Here is a 21,890-nt window from a genome sequence, read left to right on the forward strand (position 1 = left end):
TTAAAACCATCACAGACACCGATTTCCTTCATTACCAGATAAATTCTGCTATTTTTCTCATCTCCTTGATCGTTCTCAAACCCCTTTAGGAAATACAACTTGCCCCATGTGTTCTTTTCATGTTACAGCTCTTCACAACTTTGAAAACAAATAGTGCTGTTAAAATCTAACCTACGGTTTATTTGGATGTTCAGGGCACTATCCTTAGCACATTTTGCATCAAACTGATAGGAGTTTAACTATCAGAAAGCCACAGATAATTAACATTTTTGGACTAAATGCATCATCTGCAATTTTGCTGCTCACATTTACTTCTGGATGAACTTGTTACTAAATTCTCAGAGATACTGATGTGCCTGCAAGTCCTCATCTAAATTCTGTGTCACTTAGAATATTTAAGAGACACTGCAGCTTTAGCATTAGAATAATCTAGCCTTGAAAGGAAGGCCGTCATCTCTGCAGTAGCACCTAAGGAGGAAAACCAGGGTAAAAATTATCTAGAAATCTATTTGACCCTTCAGCAAGTCATCAAAAATTTTAAAGTTTGCCCAAGAGGGAGTAAATCTACGGCATGCAGGTCGCATCAAGTGCCACCCCACAACTTCTCTCCCATCTTTGGGCCCATCCAGGCAGGGCCACTAAGGTAGCTTTCAGATCCAAAAGGTTTCCTTCTTCCAGCACTGGAATGCGATGGATGTATTATGCTGGTTTTGTTTTTTTAAATAAAAAAAAAACACAGAAACACATGCCGTAGGATAATACAGAGCTCAAGGTATAAAATCTCATACAATAATAGTACTGAACCGGGTCGGCTGCACTTACTCCAAGCCTAGCTTAAATCACCAAGTAGAGGTAATTATGCAATGTCGATTAATCCCCTGCAACTTTACATTACCTTGCATCACATGAGAAAGGATTTATTGAGTGTATGTCTCCTCTAGTTCCATAATAATCCCCAAACTGCATCGTAAACATCAGTTTTAGTCCAGCATATAAAGGTGAACTTGTCCATCAAAACTATCTGCTAAGGTGGTATGGCAATGAGTAATTTGAGAACACCCTTCCAAAAAAAAAAAAAAAGGTAACAAATAGTCGTGCTGCTTGTAAACAGAGCCCCACCAGTCGTCATGTATGTCTGCATCACCCCATATACCCAAAAGACATAACTGTGAAGTTGAATCAAATGAGAGCTCCGTGATTTCCTAAATAAATGCATGTACCTCTCTCCCCAGAAACATTGTTCGCTGGCACATTCCCACCACATATGAAAATATGTGCCAAGAGTCCTGCATTGCCTCCAATAAAAGGGAGAAGACAAATTAAACTTAGAAAAGAGAATCAGGTAAGCTATAAACCCTATATAAACCCTATGCGATAACTTGTTCATAACTTGTTCAACTCTGCCACCCCTGACAATACTAGATAAACAAATGATAACGATAATCCCTACCACCCATACCAGGAACCTTGGAGTTACCATCGATGCTGATCTCTCTTTCAAATCCCACATAGTAAATAAAACGAAAGAAGGATACCACAAGCTACTAACCCTAAGACATATAAAGCCATTTCTCAACCCTTCTGACTTCAGAACCGTCCTGCAGCTGCTTATTTTCTCCACCTTCGATTACTGCAACTCATTACTTATTGGAATCCCTTCATCATCCCTCAAACCACTCCAAATACTGCAGAATTCAGCTGCCAGAATCCTTACAGGAAAAAAAAGAAATGAACACATAACACCCATTTTATCCTCTCTTCACTGGCTACCTATTTCTGCACGAATTACCTACAAATCAATGACCATCATTCATAAAATCCTAAATGATGATCTTCATGGACTAAAAGGCTTAAACATAACCCCCCCCCCAAAACCCACAAAGAAACCTGCGCTCTAACACAGGATTTTTAAACATCCCTGCCTTAAGAGACGCTCATCTTTCAACTACACGAGAAAGAGCATTTTCCATTGCCTCCCCAAAAATTTGGAACACCCTACCCAAAGAACTGAGGACCCAGCACATCCTGAAAACATTTAAAAAAGACCTAAAAACATTTTTATTCCGCAAACTCTATTCTAACTATATGACACCTGATCATCCCAGCCCTCAACAGAACTCGCAAGCATAATCCTCCTCTTCATGCTCTCCTGATGTACCCTCCTCTTTTCACCCCTCCCTGCTCTCTCACTTGATTCGTTAAGTTCATTGAAAATGTTCTCCTCACTATTCTGTTATTCAACTACTAAGAAAAAATGTTTACTGTTCACAATACTCTACTGTTCCCAACTACCATGTTAACTCCATTTGATTGTATGCTAATTGCATATTTTGTAAACCGTTATGATGGCTCTACCGAATAACGGTATATAAAACTCTACAAATAAATAAATAAAGTTCCTGGCTTTTGTTACAAATAGGCACCTTAGGAGATGCAGTCCAAATTCGTTGCCAATGAATTTCATCCAGCTCCAGCTGAAGATCACGTTTTTAGTTTTCAATGAGAGAGGTGAAACAACAGTGGGCCAAACTAAAAAGAGCAGTTACAAAAGCAACAAACCTTATATATTAGAAAAATAAACAAAAAGAAAAAGAAATAAGAAACCAATCTGGTTCTCAAAGAAGGTGGCTGATAAAATAAAAGCAAAAAGAACAGTGTTCAAGAAGTATAAAGGATCCCAAAAAGAGGAACACAAGGAAGAATATCTGGTGAAACTGAGGAAGACGAAGAAAGAAATCAAGAAAGCAAAAAGTCAGGCAGAAGAAAGGCTTGCCAAAGAGGTAAAGCAAGGTGACCACACATTTTTCAAATATATCAGAGAAAGGTCCGAAGTGGTATAGTGAAACTGAAAGGAGAAAAAAGATCAATGGGGAAGAGGGACGAAGAAATGGCCGAAATAATAGTTTGGTATTCACTAAAGACCCTGAAGAAGGACCATTGGAAGTTGATAAGACTGGGGGTGGAATAGATGAATCTCAGTTTACAAAAGAGAATGAATGGGAAGAGCTAGGAAAACAAAGTAGACAAGGACATGGGGCCGGATAAGGTACATCCCAAGATACTGAGGGAACTAAGAGATGTGCTGGCGGGTCCACTGAAGGACCTGTTCAATAGATCCCTGGAAATGGGAATGGTGCCACAGGATTGGAGAAGAGTGGTGGTGGACCCGCTTCACAAGAGTGGGAGCAGAGAGGAGGCTGGAAACTACAGGCAGGTTAGCCTCCCCTCGGTGGTGGAAAAATTAATGGAGAATCTGCTGAAGGAAAGGACAGGGAACCATCTACAGTCCGCTGGGTTGCTCGACCTGAGGCAGCATGCATTCACCAGAGGAAGGTTCTGTCAGACAAATCGGATTGATTTTTTTTGATTGGGTGGCTAAAAAATTGAAATAGAGGAAAATCACTTGATGTGATCTACTTGGATTTCAGAAAAGCTTTCGATACAGTCCTGGCATAGGAGGCTTGTGAATAAAATTAAAAGTTTGGGAGTGAGCGCCAAGGTGGTGGCATGGATTGCAAACTGGTTGACGGACAGAAGACAGTGTCATGGCAAATGGAACTTAGTCTGAACAGAGAACACTGTTAAGCAGCGTACCACAAGGATCGGTGTTGTCACCACTCTTGTTCAATAATATCTTTGTGAGCGACATTGCGGAAAGGATAGAAGATAAAATTTGTCTATTGCGGATGATATTAAGATCTGCAACAGAGTGGACATACCGGAAGGAGTAAAGAGAATGAAATGTGATTTAGGGAAGCTTGAACGGTGGTCAAATATATGGCAGCTGGGATTCAATGCCAAGAAGTGCAGTCATGCATCTGGGGTGTGGTAATCCAAAAGAGCAGTATTTGATGGAGGTGAAGGGCTGTTGTGCACGAAGCAAGAGAGAGGGACCTTGGGGTGATAGTGTGCAGCAATCTGAAGACAGCAAAGCAATGTAACAAGGCGAAGGCTAAAGCCAGAAGAATGTTGGGCTGCATAGAGAGAGGAATAACCAGTAAAAAAAAGGAGGGGATAATCCCCTAATACAGAGGTCCCCAACCCTGTCCTGGGGGCCCACCAGCCAGTCGGGTTTTCAGGATATCCACAATGAATATGCATGAGAGAACATTTGCATGTTATGGAGGCAGTGCATGCAAATTTTCTTTCATGCATATTCATTGTGGATATCCTGAAAACCAGACTGGCTGGAGGGGAACCACTGCCCTAGTACATGCCCTTGGTGAAGCCTCACCTGAAGTATTGTGTTCAGTTCTTGGGACCGTATCTCAAAAGGAACAGAGACAGGATGGAGGTGGTCCAGAGAAGGGCGACAAAAATGGTGGAGAGTCTCCATCAAATGACTTATGAGGAGAGGTTGAAGGACCTAAATATATATACCTTGGAGGAGAGGAAGTGGAGGGGAGATATGATACAGACCTTCAGATACCTGAAAGGTTTTAATGATGCACAATCGACAGATCTTCTCCGTTGGAAACAAATCAGTAAAACTAGGGGTCACAAAATGAAACTCCAGGGAGGACAACTCGGAACCAACTTCGGGAAATATTTCTTCACGGAGAGGGTGGTGGATGCCTGGAATGCCCTTCCGGAGGAGGTGGTGAAGACAAAACAGTGAAAGATTTCAAATGGGGCATGGGATAAATAATGTGGATCTCTAAAGGCTAAGAGATGGAAATGAAGAAAAGAGTGCATAGGGGTAAGCTTGCTTTTGTGGCGATTACTGCCCTTAACCAATAAACCTTCATACTGTTGATGCAACTCCATTATTTCTCTCTGCTTTAACAGCAGGGGGGAAAGAGGTAAAAGGGAATTAAACTCAGACAGCAACCAACAATGACATTAAATTTTAAGGTCTGGGAAAACAAATAAGCATGGGGGTAACTTGCTGATGTGGTTGTTACTATCCTTAATCAATAAGCTTGATACTTTTTATGCAACTCTTAACATTGCTCTCTGCTTCAACAGCAGAGGGAAAAGGGAAATTGGATTCAAACAGCAATCAACAAGGTTCCTGACTTTTATGGTGTGGGAAACCGATAAGCATGGGATAACTTGCAAGGCGCAGCAGACATTACCATAAGCTCACTGGGCAGACTGCATGGACCATTTTGGTCCTTTTCTGCCGTCATTTCTATATTTCTGTGTTTCTATAATGAGCGACATGCTAGTGTCAATTTAGCCATCTTCTGGGGATAGGGAAATACCTAAAGTTGCTGAATGTAATCCACTTTGAAGCGCTGAAAAAAGTGCAAAAAGCGGAATATAAATATAAATAAATAAATAAATCTCCTTGGACTCCTGTGTAGACTGTGTCAATTTTTCAATAAGATTTCTCTTTCGGAGAGAAGCTCCTCCCTCGACCCACTCAAAGTTCAGCCTACAGATTTGTAAATATAAATAATGGGTATGTTCTCAAGTCTTTAAAGGTAGTGAAAGATTCTATCCATATTTGATCAAGAAATCGTAGCCCCTGTTTGTACCATATCGCCATGTCTGAAGAAAAGCAAGTTTGCTTACTGTAAACAGTGTTTTCTGTAGATAGCAGGATGAGTGAGCAATGCTGTCTGGGACTTTCCTCTGGAGCAGCCAAGGCAGAACGTCTCAAAGATGACAAAGCTTTGCTCTGTGTGTGGCTGCGTGTCCTTTCCCACGTGACTCCATCTTTCTCCTCAGTCTATGTCAAAGGGTCTTTGCGAAGCATGAATCTGGAGACTGTCCAGGGAGGTGGGCGGGTCAGCATGGCTAATTCATCCTATCTACAGAAAACATGCTTTTCTCCCCACACATAAGCAGGCTGAATTAGCCATACTGTCTGGAAGTCCCCAGCTGAAGGTTGAGAGCACAATCTGAAGACTGCTGTCAGGAGCGCAGTGTCGTTCTGATGTCCGATTATGCTAGTCTGCGCCCAACCTATTCTGTTTGCTTTGCAGTCTCTTCAAGTGGTCACTGACTGGAGTATTGCCTTGCCTGGTGCGGCATCCAATATGGTTTGCTGGTCAAGACTATAATGAGACGTGAAAGTATGCAGGGATGACCACATGGCAGCTTTACAGATGTCCAGTAAAGGAACTCTGAGCAGATGACCCACCGAAGTTGCCATCGCTCTCACCTGATGCACCTTTGGCGAACTTCTGGTAGCAGAAGTGAATGCACTGTGAAATCCAATTTGATAGAGTCCATTTGGAAACCAGGAGTCCCGGGGCATTCGGGTTGAAGGAAACAATTAGCTGAGAAGCTCTGTTTTCTGAATGCATTCTATGCTTATAGTACACTAAGGCTCGTTTGTAGTCCAGTGTGTGGAGCCATCGCTCACCGGCATTCTTGTGAGGCTTCGGAAAGAAGCCTGGCAATGTGAAGGTTTGATTAATGTGGAAAGCCGAAACCCCCTTGGGTAAGAATGAGGTAAGGTCGGTTTGTCGTGGTGAAATTGCAGGTAAGAGGAGTAATGAACCAATGCCTGTGACTTGCTGACTCTTCTTGCCAAGGTTAGGGCTACCAAGAACAGCACCTTCCATGTGAGATATCTCATATGGCTGCTCTCCAATGAGGGCAAGGTTGTCAACAGGATGTCAGAGTCAGGACCTCTGGGTCGAAGCTGCGACCGCTCCATCTTGGAAGACTTCCTATGTCTTTTCTGGAGGGGTCCCTGCAAGCTGTGGCAAAGACCTTTTCCTCTTGGATACTGAGAACAGATCTGAATACACCCTGGAGGGACGTCCCAGTGGACATGTACTCAGAGATAGGCTCTACATCGGTAAACCCCAGCTCGACCAATGCTTCTGGGATAAAGACCACCTGGGGGTCCGCGGCCTGATGAGGCTTCTTGGAAGGCTACCTGGTTAAGGAACTCAAGTCTGGACGTTCCTGGTGCGAATGACTCTTTTTGCATCGTGGACTTCAACGCTATTTGCCCCTGCATTGGCACTTACATTGAGGGGTCATCCCACGTTAAGCTAGACAACGCAAGGCAATGGTGCATCAGTGTGCCAGGCTGCGACACCTCCTTGCATGGGGGCTTCGGCTTCAATGGGTGCGTCGAGGGCGCATCTCGTGCACGGTGCCTCGGTGTTGGATCCTGCAGATTTTCTTGACGGCACATCTCCCGACGCTCTCCACATCTGCAAGGAGTGGGGACACGGAAGCATGGTGGGGGACTGACCCACCTGTCCAGGCCGCTTATCCGGCGGTCCCAAGGAGGAGGCAGTCAGATTTTTCAGGATGATCTGAGTGCAGCCCAAGCGAAGAATGGGCTGACAGGCACTCCAATGAGGGGGCATAGGACCCCGATTCCTCCTCTCTTAGCGGGGGCTATTTTGGCAGCACGTTGGCGCTGGGCCTGGGGGGACATGTAGCCGCTGTCCCTGCAGGAAGCCTGATCGGGCTCCAGGCCCAGGCATATGTAACAATAATTATGTCTGTCCATGACGGACAGAATTTTCCCGCACTGGCAAAACTTGAAACCAGGCAGTCTGGAAGGCATTTTCAAGTGTTTGTAGCAAGAACAGTCGCTCGGAAAAAAAATCTCTGCAAAGAGAAGAAAAGCTCCATGTGCAGCCTACAACTTGGAAAAAAAGAGACAGAGGAGAAAGATGGAGCTGCGCAGGAAAGGACACGCAACCGCATAGAAAGCAAAACTCTGCCTTGGCCACCCCAGAGGGACGACCCAGACAGCATGGCTAATTCAGCTTGCTCATCTGCGGGGAGAAAAAAAAGTAATGGGCGAGAGATGAACATTTGCACATAGTAGAAGTATTGGGGAATAATTCTCATTCAATTTATTTGATGTTTTCCAGGCCTGCCTCCATATTTTGAGTGTGTGTGAGATACCTATTTCTATTAACTCTTGACAGTCTTTCCACCAAATAAAAACAGCATCAGATCCTGGTTTTAGCCTGTATCTTTACCTCACACTGAATGCAAATATTTATAACTACTTCTACTGTTCTAGTGTACACGTGTTAAACTGACATTACTTTCCCCCAACAGCAAGATTAAATAGCCCCAATCTACAAGATTTCAGATTTTCACACAAATTTTAACACCTCCCTCATATGAGGAATCATAAATAGAGAAGATGCCAGCAAACCAGTATTCTAAGAAAAGGAAAAACTAGTGTCCATCACAAACATGAACAAAGCCTGGGGGCCTGGGAGCTCAGAGAAAAAAAATGTAAATCATTTAAGTATAATTTTCAGGCACTTTATCAGCTAAATGGTTAAACAAAAAAAAAAAAAACACAAAAGAGAGACAGGACAGAGAGGGCAAGATGGCTTCCTCATGCAGCTCACACGGAACAGAAGCTCCTGTTGCCCAATCAAGTCACATATTTCCAATTTTCCTCGACGACTGGGTTACTTGAACCCCTCAACAGATGGGAAAGAGAAAAGGAAAGACTTGGATTTACCCTGTTCCTCCCTCTTTGGATATGATAAGCCTCCTCTGTTTTGTTTGCTTCATCAGATGTCAGGGTTCTGCAGTTGCGGGGTGAACCATACCCTTGACCTTCTTAGACCAGAGCATCTCTTAACCCCAAGAGACGGCCTCCCATGGATCCCTCGAAGGGGATCCATTCCTCTCAATCTCTGGCACTGATTTATGACACGCCAAGGGGTCAGGGATACTGAAAGGAAGTGAGCTCTGCGACTGTTAGTCCATTTGTAGAGAACCTAAAAGATCTCCTCCAGAAAGAAAGATCCATATATCACGGGGAATCAGAGTGGGATTAGCTCCCCCATGTTGGGGGGTGGGGGTTAAATGGTGAGCTCCTAGCCTATATAAGCCCATGCCACCATTTAACTTTCTGGGAGCCTTAGTTGAGCCTCCTAGGAGCAGAATGCCCCTTTGTTGCTCCCTTTTCGGTTGTTTTCACTAGGAAGAGACTCTAGGGTCTCAGGGATTGAGACTTGGGCAAAGAGAGAAGACAGTATTTTTGTCTACTTTTCGTGAGGAGGAAGATTTTTCCACCCTTCCTACCTAGTGCTTTGATTTCCCTTTTTTTTACAGTAAGAATTTTCTGTTTGTGTAAACTCAGAACCCTAGGGCCCGGGACTCATTTTGTAACATCAGGGTGGTGGGTATCTTTAGCAGAGAAAGAACCATAGGATCATCTATGTCCTCTGAGCAGGAATGAATCCACTTTCATTATGAGAGAGAGCGAGAGAATGACGAGAAAAGGAGACTGCTGACAGCAATCAGGGAACCATGACCATCTCAAGGAGACTCATGGAGGAGGTAAGTACAGCAGTAGGAATAAGAAGGTATGAAACTGGGACTTGGAAATGAAATCTAGAATGGAGCATGCTTGCAAAGGAAACTTAAAACTACTTCACAGTAAGAAATGGACTATATCAGGGTTGGCCAACTACGGTCCTCAAGAGTCACAAACAGGCCTGGTTTTCAGGATATTGACAATGAATATGCATGAGAGAGATTTGCATCTCATGCATATTCATTGTGGATATCCTGAAAACCAGGCCTGTTTGTGGCTCTCGAGGTCCAGAATAGGCCACCCCTGGACTAGACCAATAGGATAACAATTGGCTTCATTCATCCACAAATAATTTAGAAGATAAGAGCGAAGATGTACAGAAGATGGAAATGAATAAAAGACTCTGTACATCAAAGGTTAGTAAAAATGGTTTGGAAACTGTTCTTGAGTGCAGCATGATTATTACTGCTGTGTTTATGGTTTTACTCACACAATTAACTCTCCTAAACAACGTTAATAGCCTAGAAAGATATCTTCTCCTGCCCCTCCACCCCGCCTCAGTATTTCTATTATTGAATGATATAGCTGCACTGAGGTTTAATGCCTTTCCTTTAATTTTGTTACTTTTAGGATAATAGCTATTGCTCATTTATAATGGTGGACTTTGTATGAATTTGCAGATAGGATGATTTTTTTCTGACAATCGTGATTTAATTGTACTATTGTGGTATTTACAAATTCTGATATTTCATCTCAAGTTGTATCAGCTTGCAGTTGAAATTGAATAAAGAGTTAAAAAATATACGCAAAAGAATAAAAACAAATAACAGTCAACCAGTTATGCTGACACCTAAGAGGAAAAAAGTAGGAAGAGATCTCACAAAAAAAAAAAAAAAAGAAATAGTTATGCAAAAACTGAATTCAAGATGAATATATCCTTAGAGACTTAGGAAAGTTATAGAGAACACGGACAGTACAAATTTGTGGTTTACAGTGGAATGCGTCTTGGGATGCATGAATAATCCTGCACAGAGGTATGAGGAGTTCTGCATAGGGAGATAAAAGGCAGGCCAATAGTAACAGGGGCGGCTTGCACAGACAGAAGAGCGGCGGCAGATCCAAAGATCAGGAGGAAACAGAAACCGGTGCAGCGAGGGGGTAACAGAGAGAAACAGGACAGACAGACACGTGGAGGAAGGGGCAAGAGAGAGACAGACTGATAGCTGGTTTGGGAGAGGGAGAGTTGACAATAAAGAGAGAAAAAAAAAAATGACCACATATTTTGCAGGTTTCAGCTAGTGAGAAAATATCGAGTGGGCTAAAACAAAAGGATTGCAGTTGATAATTGGAAGACATTTTTAAAACAGTACTGGGAGCAACAAGTCTGGTTGCATCGCCAGAAACAAATTAGGAGGACATCTCAACGAAGTATATGAGTGGAAAGGGGGTCCAAATAGTTTGTTCAACACTGATTTAATATTCTTGGGATTTTGCAAAACAATTGGTAATAAACGGACATTACTATGTAGTAATATAAGGAAATGGATTGTAGAGTGGTTAGGTTACTTGCTCAGACTAGAAATAATTATGGATGGATACAATATTTACATTTCAGCTTTAAATAAACCGTTGAGTTAACCGTGCCAGGCCCAAGGTTACAGGAAAATGTTAGTGCGCAAAAAATCATAGAAAGTCCCTCATAAATCTCATTTTTAATGTGGTACCTAAAAGGGCAAAATCTCTCAGAAAGACATCTGGTGCTCATTTGACCACTTTAAGATGAAATTTTACAGCCAAATCAATTGTAGTAGAAATCTGCAACCTGGCCACTAGTTTTCTCCAACAACCAGGCCGAGCGCACCTTTAGTCCCCGTTTGGACGCGCGTTTTCCAAGCGCTATTACCCCTTATACAGTAAGGGGAAAACGCATGTCCAACCCCCCCGAAACTAATAGCACGCTCAACATGCAAATGCACGTTGATGAGAATATTAGTTATTCCCGCTCGATACAGAAAGTAAAATGTGTAGCCAAGCCGCACATTTTACTCTCAGAAATTAACGCCCGCCCAAAGGCAGGAGTTAATTTTGGCCGGCACCGGGAAAGTGTACAGAAAAGCAGAAAAAACTGCTTTTCTGTTCACCCTAAGTCGGAGGCCCCAAAAAATAAAAAAATCTGCCTGCAGCCCGCAGGTTGGAAGATGGACGCCCAATTCTGCCGGCATCCGTGTTCCGAATCCGTGGCTGTCAGCGGGTTCGACAACCGATGCCAGTAAAATTAAGCGTCAGCTGTCAAACCCGCTGACAGCCACCGCTTCTGCCAATAAGGAGGCGCTAGGGACGCGCTAGTGTCCCTGGCACCTCCTTTTTACTGAGGGCCCTCGTTTGCACACTGAATCGCGCGCCCAGGAGAGTGGCCTGGGCGCGCGTTGGGAGAGCGGGTGCTCGCCTCGGAGCGCCGGCTCTCCCACGCGTTTTACTGAATCGGCCTGAATGGTGGTATTTGAACTGCACTTACCCCCCTGGGGCCTTAGCTACCCTAGGCCTCAGTAATGGCTCAGCCAGCAAGTGCCAGGACCCAAAATAGTAGGGTCACAGGTACCCAGAATTTTTCAAGCTCTGCTTTCCACTGTTTGTAAAGGAGGTTGCACTAATTCTCTCAGCCTATTTGTAATCACATCTATAAGAAAGGACTGAAGACTTTTCAACCAAGTGAATTATTTGCACAAACCTCTTAAAGGAATTCGAAGTAAAAAGCCAGTCACAAACATGTTAAGGTTAGTCCTGTACAAGGCCACCCGCAATCTATCTGCCAACCTTTACTGCTAGGCAAGCACATAAAACTGTCTCAAGGGGAAGAAAAAAAAGAAGAATTTACAGCAATAAGGTTTTTCTGGTAATGAAGGCAATCATTCTTCCTGCCTAGCCCCTTTGTGGTAAAGTGAATAGGGCAAGATCATTTTCAGTTAAAATGTCTTATGTTCTTGGGTAGTTGATGGTTTGCTCCTATGATCTGGCCTGTTATATTCTCCCTCAGTTGCTTTCTTGTTCTTTGGACTGTGGTTCCACCAAAACAATACATGAGAGTTTTCATTGAGACAAATCAACAGGCTTTGGTATATCATTCTTTTGCTTACTACAATAGTAAAAAAAGGGACATATCTGCCTCATTATTAGAAAAAAATACCATCTTCTAGCTTGCTTCACACTTCCTTAGTTTCACTTTTCTGAAAGCCTAGTGAACTCCTAATGAGTTCACTAGGCTTTCAGAAAACTCTGGAGAGTTGGGAGAGCACCCGCTCTCCCAACTCTCCAGAATAAGTGCACACGAAATTAGCCAACATGAGGCTTTGGGCTAAACTAATTAGAATGTGTAGTAAATACTTTTAAGTATTTAGGTTCTGAGCCAGTTTACAAATTTACTTTTAGATTTTATGTAAAATTTATTTAAAAGTTTTATATACCGCACAATGGGTAGGGAACTATCCGTCTAGGCGGTTTACATAATCACACATACATAATTAAACAGTATATAAATACAACAAATTAAAATTTTCGGGATAGACAATTATATTGACAAACATAATGTAATATGATAAACTTTAATATAAATTGTATGCACAGGTAAAAAGATGGGTTTTTAATAGTTTCTTAAATTCTGTACAGTTAGCTGTCAGTCGGATATGTTCTGAGACTGACAAAAACATATTTAACTACTCACCATACCATCCTTAAAAGATAATTAAATTGCACATCCCACAAAGAAGACACCATTACATTATTGTATGCATGCAACCAATATTTAAAAAAAAAAAAAAAAAATCAAGTTGTAATCACCTATGCCAGTTTCATATGAAAAATTCAACTTTATAAACTCATTTTAAGACACAGCTAAAACTATTATGCAATAAAGACAAAATTAAGTGCATTGATAAATCTATGATTTTATTGCAGCCTCAAGGCAAATCAAAATTTGGCCTGGATGGGAGTTCAGGACCCACAAAATCAAAATGCTTGTATGGCTGGTATCTACTACATTCATAAGCAAGATCCCCAAACTGTGGCCCTTTGTTAATTTTCATCTGTCCCTGGGCAGCAATGGAAGAAGGAATTTGATCTGGCCAGGAGTGTCTGCAGTGAGAGCACACGACATCACTACCACCAGCTCAAATATCCTGGAAGTGCACGTGGCAGCGTGGGCAGGGCATGCCGGCACAACACGGATTGGTTGCATTACATGTTGCTATTAGTGCTGCTTGGGTACTCTGTCTTCTTCTGGGCCTCAACAAACTGTGTGGAGCAATGGCATAGCCAGAATTTATTTTTTGGGTGGGCACAAGGTTAACATGGGGGGGCTGTAGGCATGCAGGTCTGAGACCTACTAGTTGTTTTCTTATTGATAAATAATGCCATATACTGCACCCTAGAATGGCTTAAGTAATTTGCAACAGCCATTATGTGTCATGTATGAAACTTTAAAATAATTTACTTCAATTATTTCAAGTATAGAAAACAATCAGATCCAATCATGTAATAAAACAAAAATTAATGTTTTCTTTCATGAACCATCTTTGCAGAAACCCAGAAATCTTCATAAATACAATAAAATATAATTAATCATCAGAACAGGTGCAGCGCAGAGCTAGGGCAATTCACATTACAGCTAACATGAAAAAAAAAGTTCAAATTCTGGTGTCATCTCAGCAAAAAATAACCCTCCACTGCTATTTTGTGAAGTAACACAAACTCTTGCAAAGAAAGAGGCATCTAGAACCTTGCCATACAGTCACAGCATTGACTCTCAGGATTCAAATAACAGCAACCTTAAGAAAAAGCAACAATGCAAATACTACACCAGGCCCTAGAACATGAATACATCACCTACTGGAATAACAGAACAAGCTGGACTACTACAGAGAAACTATATGCTAGAAATACTGCATTTCTGTCACACACACAGGCAAAACTGAGACCGACCCTTACCTAATATAGAAATAAGAGACTATAAATTAGAAACATGCAGAGAAAGCCAAAATACAAACCCTGAGAAACTAAAATGTCTGAACGGTGGAATACTTAAGAGCAAAATTCAAAAATATAAGAAATGCACATTCCTAAAGATGCCATATTTAAATTGCTAACATGTCAAAATATATATATATTTTTTTTTTACCTTTGTATTTTTTTTTTCATAAGTTGGTCCTGGTCTCACACACACCCCTCCCCAGGCTTATATTCTTATGCACACAGACACACATCCAAGCACCCATTCTCACCCACACACACAAACCCAGACTCCCATTCTCACCCACACATATATACATTTAAGGTCCCATTCTCACACAAATTCAAGCTTCAACTCTCACCCACAAATTCAAGACTCCATTCTCACTCCCACACACCCAGGCTCCGATTTTCACCCACACACACACCAAGGCTCCCATTCTCATCCACACACACATACACATTCAAGCCTGTGCACAGTTTCCGCTTCCTCCCCCCAGAGCAGGAGGATCAGCTGGCCTCTCCTGCTGCCACCGGCCTCCTGCTATCTTCGGGCCATTCGGCCGACCGATCTTCCTGCTGGGGGGGGGGGGGGAGCAGAAGCTGTGCGCGGCGTTTCCGCTCTCCTCCCCCCCCAAACAGGAAGATCGGTCGGCCGTACGGCCCGAAGACAGCAGGAGGCCGGTGGCAGCAGGAGAGACCAGCTGATCTTCCTGCTTTGGGGGAAGGAAGTGAAAGCTGTGCACGGCGCTTCCGCTCCCCCCCCCCCCCCAAACAGGAAGACTGGTCGGCCATAATGGCTGCAGGACCGCTTCCTTCTGCTTCAACGGCACGGGAGCAAGACTGATACTTCACTTTCAATGCATAGCCAGCATGGCTCTCTGCTTCAACGGCAGGGGGGAATGAAGAAAGGTGGATCTATATTCAGGCAACAACCAACAAGGACTGAATTACATAGTCTGAATAAACAGATAAGCATGGGTGTAGCTTGCTTATTGCGGTGGTTAATACCCCTAACTAAATTAAGCTATTTCACTTAGATGCAGTTCCAACACTGCTCTTTGCATTAATGGTGGGGGTGGAAGGGAAAAAGAATAAAAAAAGGTTACTAAGAGCCAAGAGAAACAGATAAGTATGTGAGAGAAAAAAAATGTGTGAAGCTTGCTGGGCAGACTGGCTGGGCCGTTTGGTCTTCTTCTGCCGTCATTTCTATGTTTCTATGTCTGTGTGTGCCATGATGGCGCGCCAGGCCTGGGTCCTCCTCTTCACTGTCGCGGGGATGGGATCCCGCGACAACCTTGCAGTTCCGGTGCCAGTTGGGGGGCCTGGGTCTAAATTGGGTGGGCAGCTGCCCACCCAGGCCCACCCGTGGCTACGCCACTGCTGTGGAGGATCCCAACCCTTCCCCTCTCAGTAATCTGAAATGTCCTACATGGCCCTTCCCTTAAAGTCTGGCGGCTCCTGTTATAAAGCCTCAGCATCGAGATTTTCTTTCTAAGCTAAAAACCGATTGCACTCAGCCAAACACACAGCTGTAGGGATGTTATCTATTCAAGTCAATAGTTACAGTTCTCTCTGCATCACAAACAACTGCAAACTCTCTGGGACAAGCACAGAATGTCTTTTTTCCCAAACACTTGACCATATCCAATACCAGCATAAACCAATCTAAGCAATAGGTTGCCATTTTTTAGCATCACCTAAATCCAAGCAATTCAGCAGTTTCTTAATATGCTGGTGAGTGAGTAGAAGGGCCTCTCTCTTCTTGTATTAATTCAGGCCTCACACACCCTGAAACCAAATCAGAGTTATGGGAAATTGTGGGGGGAAGAGCAACCACATTGAGACACATGCAAACATTTACTTCATGGCCACACAGTAAATCAAGAGCTAATTAGAGACTTGCAACACTGAATGAAGTGGAGAGAAAAGGCTTCAGTGTGCAAATACAGGAAACAAAGACCGTAGCACCCTTCCAATACAGCTTAAAATAATAATCTGCCACAAAACTTCAGATCCATCAGCACCACTGCAAAAGTTTGTTAACCTCTGAAAACCTGAAACCTTGAAAAGCTCATAATTACGCTTTGCCACAGGTGATCATTTACTCTTGAACTAGTTTATTGCTGTAGCAGACTGCGGGTTTACTTGATGTGTAAAGCATTCTGCTGCATTTTCTGGACACATAAAAGTTATCACTTGCTACGAGTATCCTTTGTTACACCTTGCCCAAGCTGCTCTTTAGGTAGAAACGGACACTGACGAGAGTTAAAAAATAAAAATAAAACCTCCCAGATCCACCCAGTCTATCCATTTTTCCTACTAACTGTAATACAGTTGACCAGGACGAGACAACGTCAATCCTCAAGTTCCGTGAACAGGTCTGGTTTTCAGGATACCCACAAATGACTATGCATGAGATATATCTGCATACAAGGGAGGCTATACATGCAAATCTGTCTCATGCACATTCATTAACGATATCCTGAAAACCAGGGGGAGGTTAGAAAGCAGCGCTTATCTGCTGCTGCTTCTTTCCCCTCTGCAAGCGAAACTGCATGGGGCCCTGTGGTCTTTTGAGACCTGCTGGTCCCTGCCATTCCAGTTGCAGAGGGAAGTCATCAGAGGAGGAAGCAGCAGCACCAGGTAAGCACTGCACACAGGTTCTGCCAGTTCAAGGCCATGGGTGAGAGAAGGGACAGCTGAATGTGCCATGAAATGTGTGTGTGGGGGGGGGGGGGGGGGAACGTGATGATGATGCCAGGGAGTGGGAGAGAGGGAAAAGAAAAAGGTGATGCTGCTAGGAGAGAAGAGAAGGTGAGGATTATGACATTGGGGGTGGGAGAGAGGAAATGGAAAAGTTGGTTATCATGCCAGGAGACTAGAGGAACGGGATGATGCCAGAGGGTGTGGGGGAGGGGAAAGAGGGTAAGTGACGACGACAGGGAGGGAAGGAAAAAGAAGGGAAGAGATGAGGATTATGCCAGCGGGTGGGAAGGTAAGAGAAAATGATTGATGGTGAAGGAGATTGTGAGCCATGATGACATGAGTTCTGTGAAAGGAGTGCCACCACACAAAAAGAGGAGGGAACCACTGATGTAGAACCTATTTGACTTAAAATGTGCCCTCTGTTTCCCACCACTAAAGGATCTCCTGGGCTTTACTTATGCTTCCTTGAAATTAATACTTGCAGTTTCCTGCCTCCACCACTCTAATTTTAAAATTTACAGAATGTAGATTCTACCTTCACACAAGAGTGATCAAAGTGAATTACAGTACAAGATAAAATGTACACACCACGTTTAGAACAAAAACCCAATCAATACATTGAGCAAAATTAAAAGCAAATAAACAAAACATTGCTAAAATAACATGCACCAACACTTAAACCTCATCCACAACAACCACTGCTGATTAAGTGTACACATGATTTAAACCAATCCTCAGGCCGACTAGTACTGAATTTAAAATCCTCAGTCCAATGCCTGCTTAAATAAGAATACAGTTGAGTCACTCTTTCAATGAAGAATGAGATTTGTACATTATTTCTGAAGCTACAAAACCTTTCCTTCCTTTTACATGCTTTCTAATAAATTAGTAATATCAGCTAATGACAGAAATGAGGATACCAGATTTTTAGTTTTTGGTTTTGTTTTGTTTTTTTAATAATAATAGTTTTCTTCATTGGAGGCAGTAATACAAGCTGCTGAAACAGGTGCTTTATAGATAATTTCATAAGTATTGGAATGATTTTGGTATGGAAAACAATTTTGTCAGTAGGTCTCATTAAAGAACTAGGCCTTTTGAATGTGGGATCTCCCATCTTGCAGCAGACAGAATACCCCCCCTGTGCACCTCCTCCATCCTCCTAAAAGCACAAGCAGGGAAGCTTGCATGCTGGAGCTAAATGAATGGCTGCACAGATGCTGTCAACGAGAGCATTTTGGCTTCCTGGATCATGAGATGATGTTCCAAGGACGGCTAGTACACCTGTCTAAGAAGGGGCAAACTTACTAAGGAGGGCTTTAAACTAGAATTGTCTGGGATGGGTGAACAAAACCCTAAGGTAAGTAAAACATTCAATACTTGTATAGAAAGGGGGGGGGGGGAGAGAGCATTATCTGGAAAGCTATGTACATTATTTCTCATAGTAGGAGCATTAAAGTCCTGGATCTAGAGGCAGTCATTGAAGAAGCTGATTTAGATGCATACAAATCTCCCTCATGCATATTCATTGTGCATATCCTGAAAACCTGACTGATAAGGTGTGCCTCAAGGACCGGGTTGAGAAGCACTGCCCTAGAGGAAAGAGAGACAGGAGATATGATAGAGACATTTACATTTCTCAAAGGTTTTCATGATCAGGAGGTTAGCCTCTTTCAATAGAAAAGAGACTCTAGAACAAGGGGTCAAGGGATGAAAGTGAAAGGGGGTAAAACTCAGGAATAATCTTAGGAAATATTTCTTTAGAGAGAGGGTAGTGGATGCATGAAACAGCCTCCCAGTGGAAAAAAAAAATGGTATCTGAATTCAAGAAAGCATAGGACAAATATAGGAGATCTCTGAGGGAGTGATGGGAATTATAAGGGCTAAATAAATTGGACGGACAGGCAAATTAGTTAGGCCATATGATCTGTTTCTGCCATCATGTTTCTATTATGGTTGCTCAATAGCTTTTCATTATTATTATATTACATAGCATGTGTCTTCCTATGCTGCCATCTCAGCTCCAATAGCTGGACTCTATTCATATCGAGCCCTGAACCCCTTACTTCCAACACGCCATGAATCTAAATCTCTGTTCAGTTCCGGAGACCGTATCTCAAAAGGGACAGAGACAGGATGGAGGCAGTCCAGACAAAGGCAACCAAAATGGTAGGGGGTTTTCATCAAATCACTTATGAGGAGAGGGTGAAGGTCCTAAATATCTTTACCCTGGAGGAGAGGAGGTGCAGGGGAGATATGACTCAGACCTTCAGATACCTGAGAGGTTTTAATGATGCACAATCAACAACAAACCATTTCCGTTGGAAAGAAATCAGTAGAACTAGGGGTCATGAAATGAAACTCCAGGGAGGAAGACTAAGAACCAAGGTCAGGAAATATTTCTTCACGGAGAGGGTGGTGGATGCCTGGAATGTCCTTCCAGAGGAGGTGGTGAAGACAAAAACAGTGAAAGATTTCAAAGGGGCATGGGATAAACATTGTGGATCCCTAAAGGTTAGAGGATGGAAATGAGTGCATGAGGGTAATTTGCTAGTGTGGCGGTTACTACCCTTAACCAATAAGCCAGAAACTCTTAATGCAAATCTAACATTGCTCTTGCTTCTACAGCAGAAGGTATCGGGGAATTGGACTAAACAGCGTGCAAAAAGGGCCCTGACTTTGACAGTTTGGGAAACTGATAAATTACGGGGGTGTACAGGGGGGTATGGCACGGCAGAACCTTCCATGAGCTTGCTGGGCAAACTGGATGGACCATTGGTCCTTTTCTGCCATCAATTCTGTTTCTTGATATGTCAAGCTATAATACACATACAACTAAAAATGTATACTGCCAAACTGTGTCAATTCTTCATAGTATGGCAGAATAAAATCCCTAAAAAATCTCTTACAGGCTGATACAGTAAAAATCGCGGGAGAGCGGGCCACTCTCCTGTGCGTGCAAATTTAGTATTCAAATGAGGGCCCACGGTAAAAAGAGACGGCTGTCAGTGAGTCTGACAGCTGACACTCAATTTTGCCGGCGTCGATTCTCAAACCCGCTGACAGCCACGGTTTGGAAACCGGACGCCGGCAAAATTGAGCGTCCGGTTTTCAACCCGCGAGCTGATTTTACATTTTTTTTTAATTTTTTACTTTTGGGACCTCCAACTTAATATCACCATGATATTAAGTCGGAGGGTATTCAGAAATGCAGTTTTTACTGCTTTTCTGTACACTTTCCCGGTGCCGGCAGAAATTAACGCCTACCTTTAGGTAGGCGCTAATTTCTGAAAGTAAAATGCGCGGCTTGGCTGCACATTTTACTTACTGAATCGCACGGGAATAACTAATAGGGCCATCAACATGCTAGCGCGTCCAAACGAGGGTTAACAGTGTGCTCCACCGGAGGGCACTATACTGTATCGGCCTGTTAGTGCACTACATGTCTAGTAGAGATAATAGCAGTAACACTGCACTGGCGCAAACTAAAAATAAAATACAGCAATTTAACTATACTGTAAAGAACAAATAAAAATGATAATACCCACAACATGCTTCCTGACTTGCCTCTCTACATTGTAGCCTGTAAAAAACAACTTTTACATTATTTTGCAAAATAATGTAAATCTGGTCATAACTAAAAAAAAAAAAAAGAAAGATTACTAATTGAAAAAGAGTTTGAATAGTCCAAAAATATGACACCTCCCGGACAAATAGGCAAATGTAAGCGGTCTCGGATAAAGAGTCACGTTTGTAACGCTGTGCGTTTAGCAATGTGTTTTAGATCTTGCATTACAAGTAACAAACTTTAAGGAAAGCAGCTTCAGCATAAGCTAAAATTTGTATCAATCTTTCTGCAAATGACTGAAGATACATTTTTGTTCCGGACCCAGTCACTAAAGCACCTGACACCAGCAAGAGGAAACGAGAAATGGGCAGCAGGAGCACAAGAGATGAGAAAGCCGTCCCTCTGGGGACGAATACTTTCTTTTGTCTGGAAGGGTGGAAATTGCCAAAGACAGGTGGATCCACCCAGAGAGAGAAGCAGGAAGTAGACGCCCTGCAACAAGGCTGAACTTTTTCTTTTTATCAAGTCTATTAAATTGCCTTTTCGCTTTTCTCGTCGGCAAGGCGCCTTCCACTTTCTAATAAGTCAGCGGCAAGCTCGGCTAAGTTTGGTTGGGTTTTTTTGTTGTTACCTGGGTCTGTGCTTCAGGAAATCTGCAAGCGATCCGGGGACTCGGCTTCCCTCCCGGGATCAGAAACAGCGAGAGCTGCATCAGAAGGCAGGAGAAAGCCCCCAAGCAGGGAGCCCCGCGGCTCCGGGTGGCCGAGGAGCTCGCGGGGCGAGCGCCCACGTCGGCAGCTCCACTGGCACCGGAGCACCGCGCCTGGCTGGGGGCGCCCCCTCGGGAAAAATAAAAGTAACAGAATAGCAGCAGCCGCGAGCGCAGCGCGGTAAATACACGCGCAGATTTGGGCTCAGGCAGGGACAGGTGCGGCTGCTGCTCCTGAGGTCCTGGCGGTGGCTGAGCGCATGTTAATGACGTCATCAGCATCCTCCCCGAGTTTGCGCGGAAACACTGATTGGACTACAAACACAGCTGTATTTGTAGTCCGATCAGCTGTAGTGCGAAAATGCTCACATAGACGCCGTTTGTGCTGCGTCTCTCCCATCACCGTTCCCATCTCAAACCCAGGCCAGGGGGTGGGGGTTGCCAAAGGCGACCCCCACCCCCTTTAATGTAATCTCAGAAAGAAACTTCTCTAGTGTCCCCTCAAGGGGGCACCAGAGACTAAAAAGTAACTCCTAGGCACACTGTGGCCATTAATCCGAGGTGGAAACCGAAGCCCTGCACCTTGTATGTATGGCTTTAAAACGAGAAAATACAATAAAACAAACTCTTTTTCCTGTGACGTATTTGTTTCTCTGCCTCCAGGTGGCCTGGTTGCTACAGTAAAAAAAAAAAAA

General features: G+C 43.3%; 1 protein-coding gene across 2 annotated transcripts in view; it reads right to left on the bottom strand.

Moving 5' to 3' along the window:
- Positions 1-21,475, bottom strand: part of PAK2 (p21 (RAC1) activated kinase 2) — a 233,987-nt gene extending 212,512 nt beyond the window's left edge. For both annotated transcript variants that reach the window (XM_029615636.1, XM_029615638.1), the window contains exon 1: positions 21,118-21,475. The gene's annotated coding sequence lies outside the window, so the exon portion shown is untranslated. The remainder of the gene's footprint in view (positions 1-21,117) is intronic.
- Between the last annotated feature and the right edge of the window lie 415 nt (positions 21,476-21,890).

This window comes from Rhinatrema bivittatum, chromosome 9, assembly GCF_901001135.1.
Source record: "Rhinatrema bivittatum chromosome 9, aRhiBiv1.1, whole genome shotgun sequence".
Lineage (NCBI taxonomy): Eukaryota > Metazoa > Chordata > Amphibia > Gymnophiona > Rhinatrematidae > Rhinatrema > Rhinatrema bivittatum.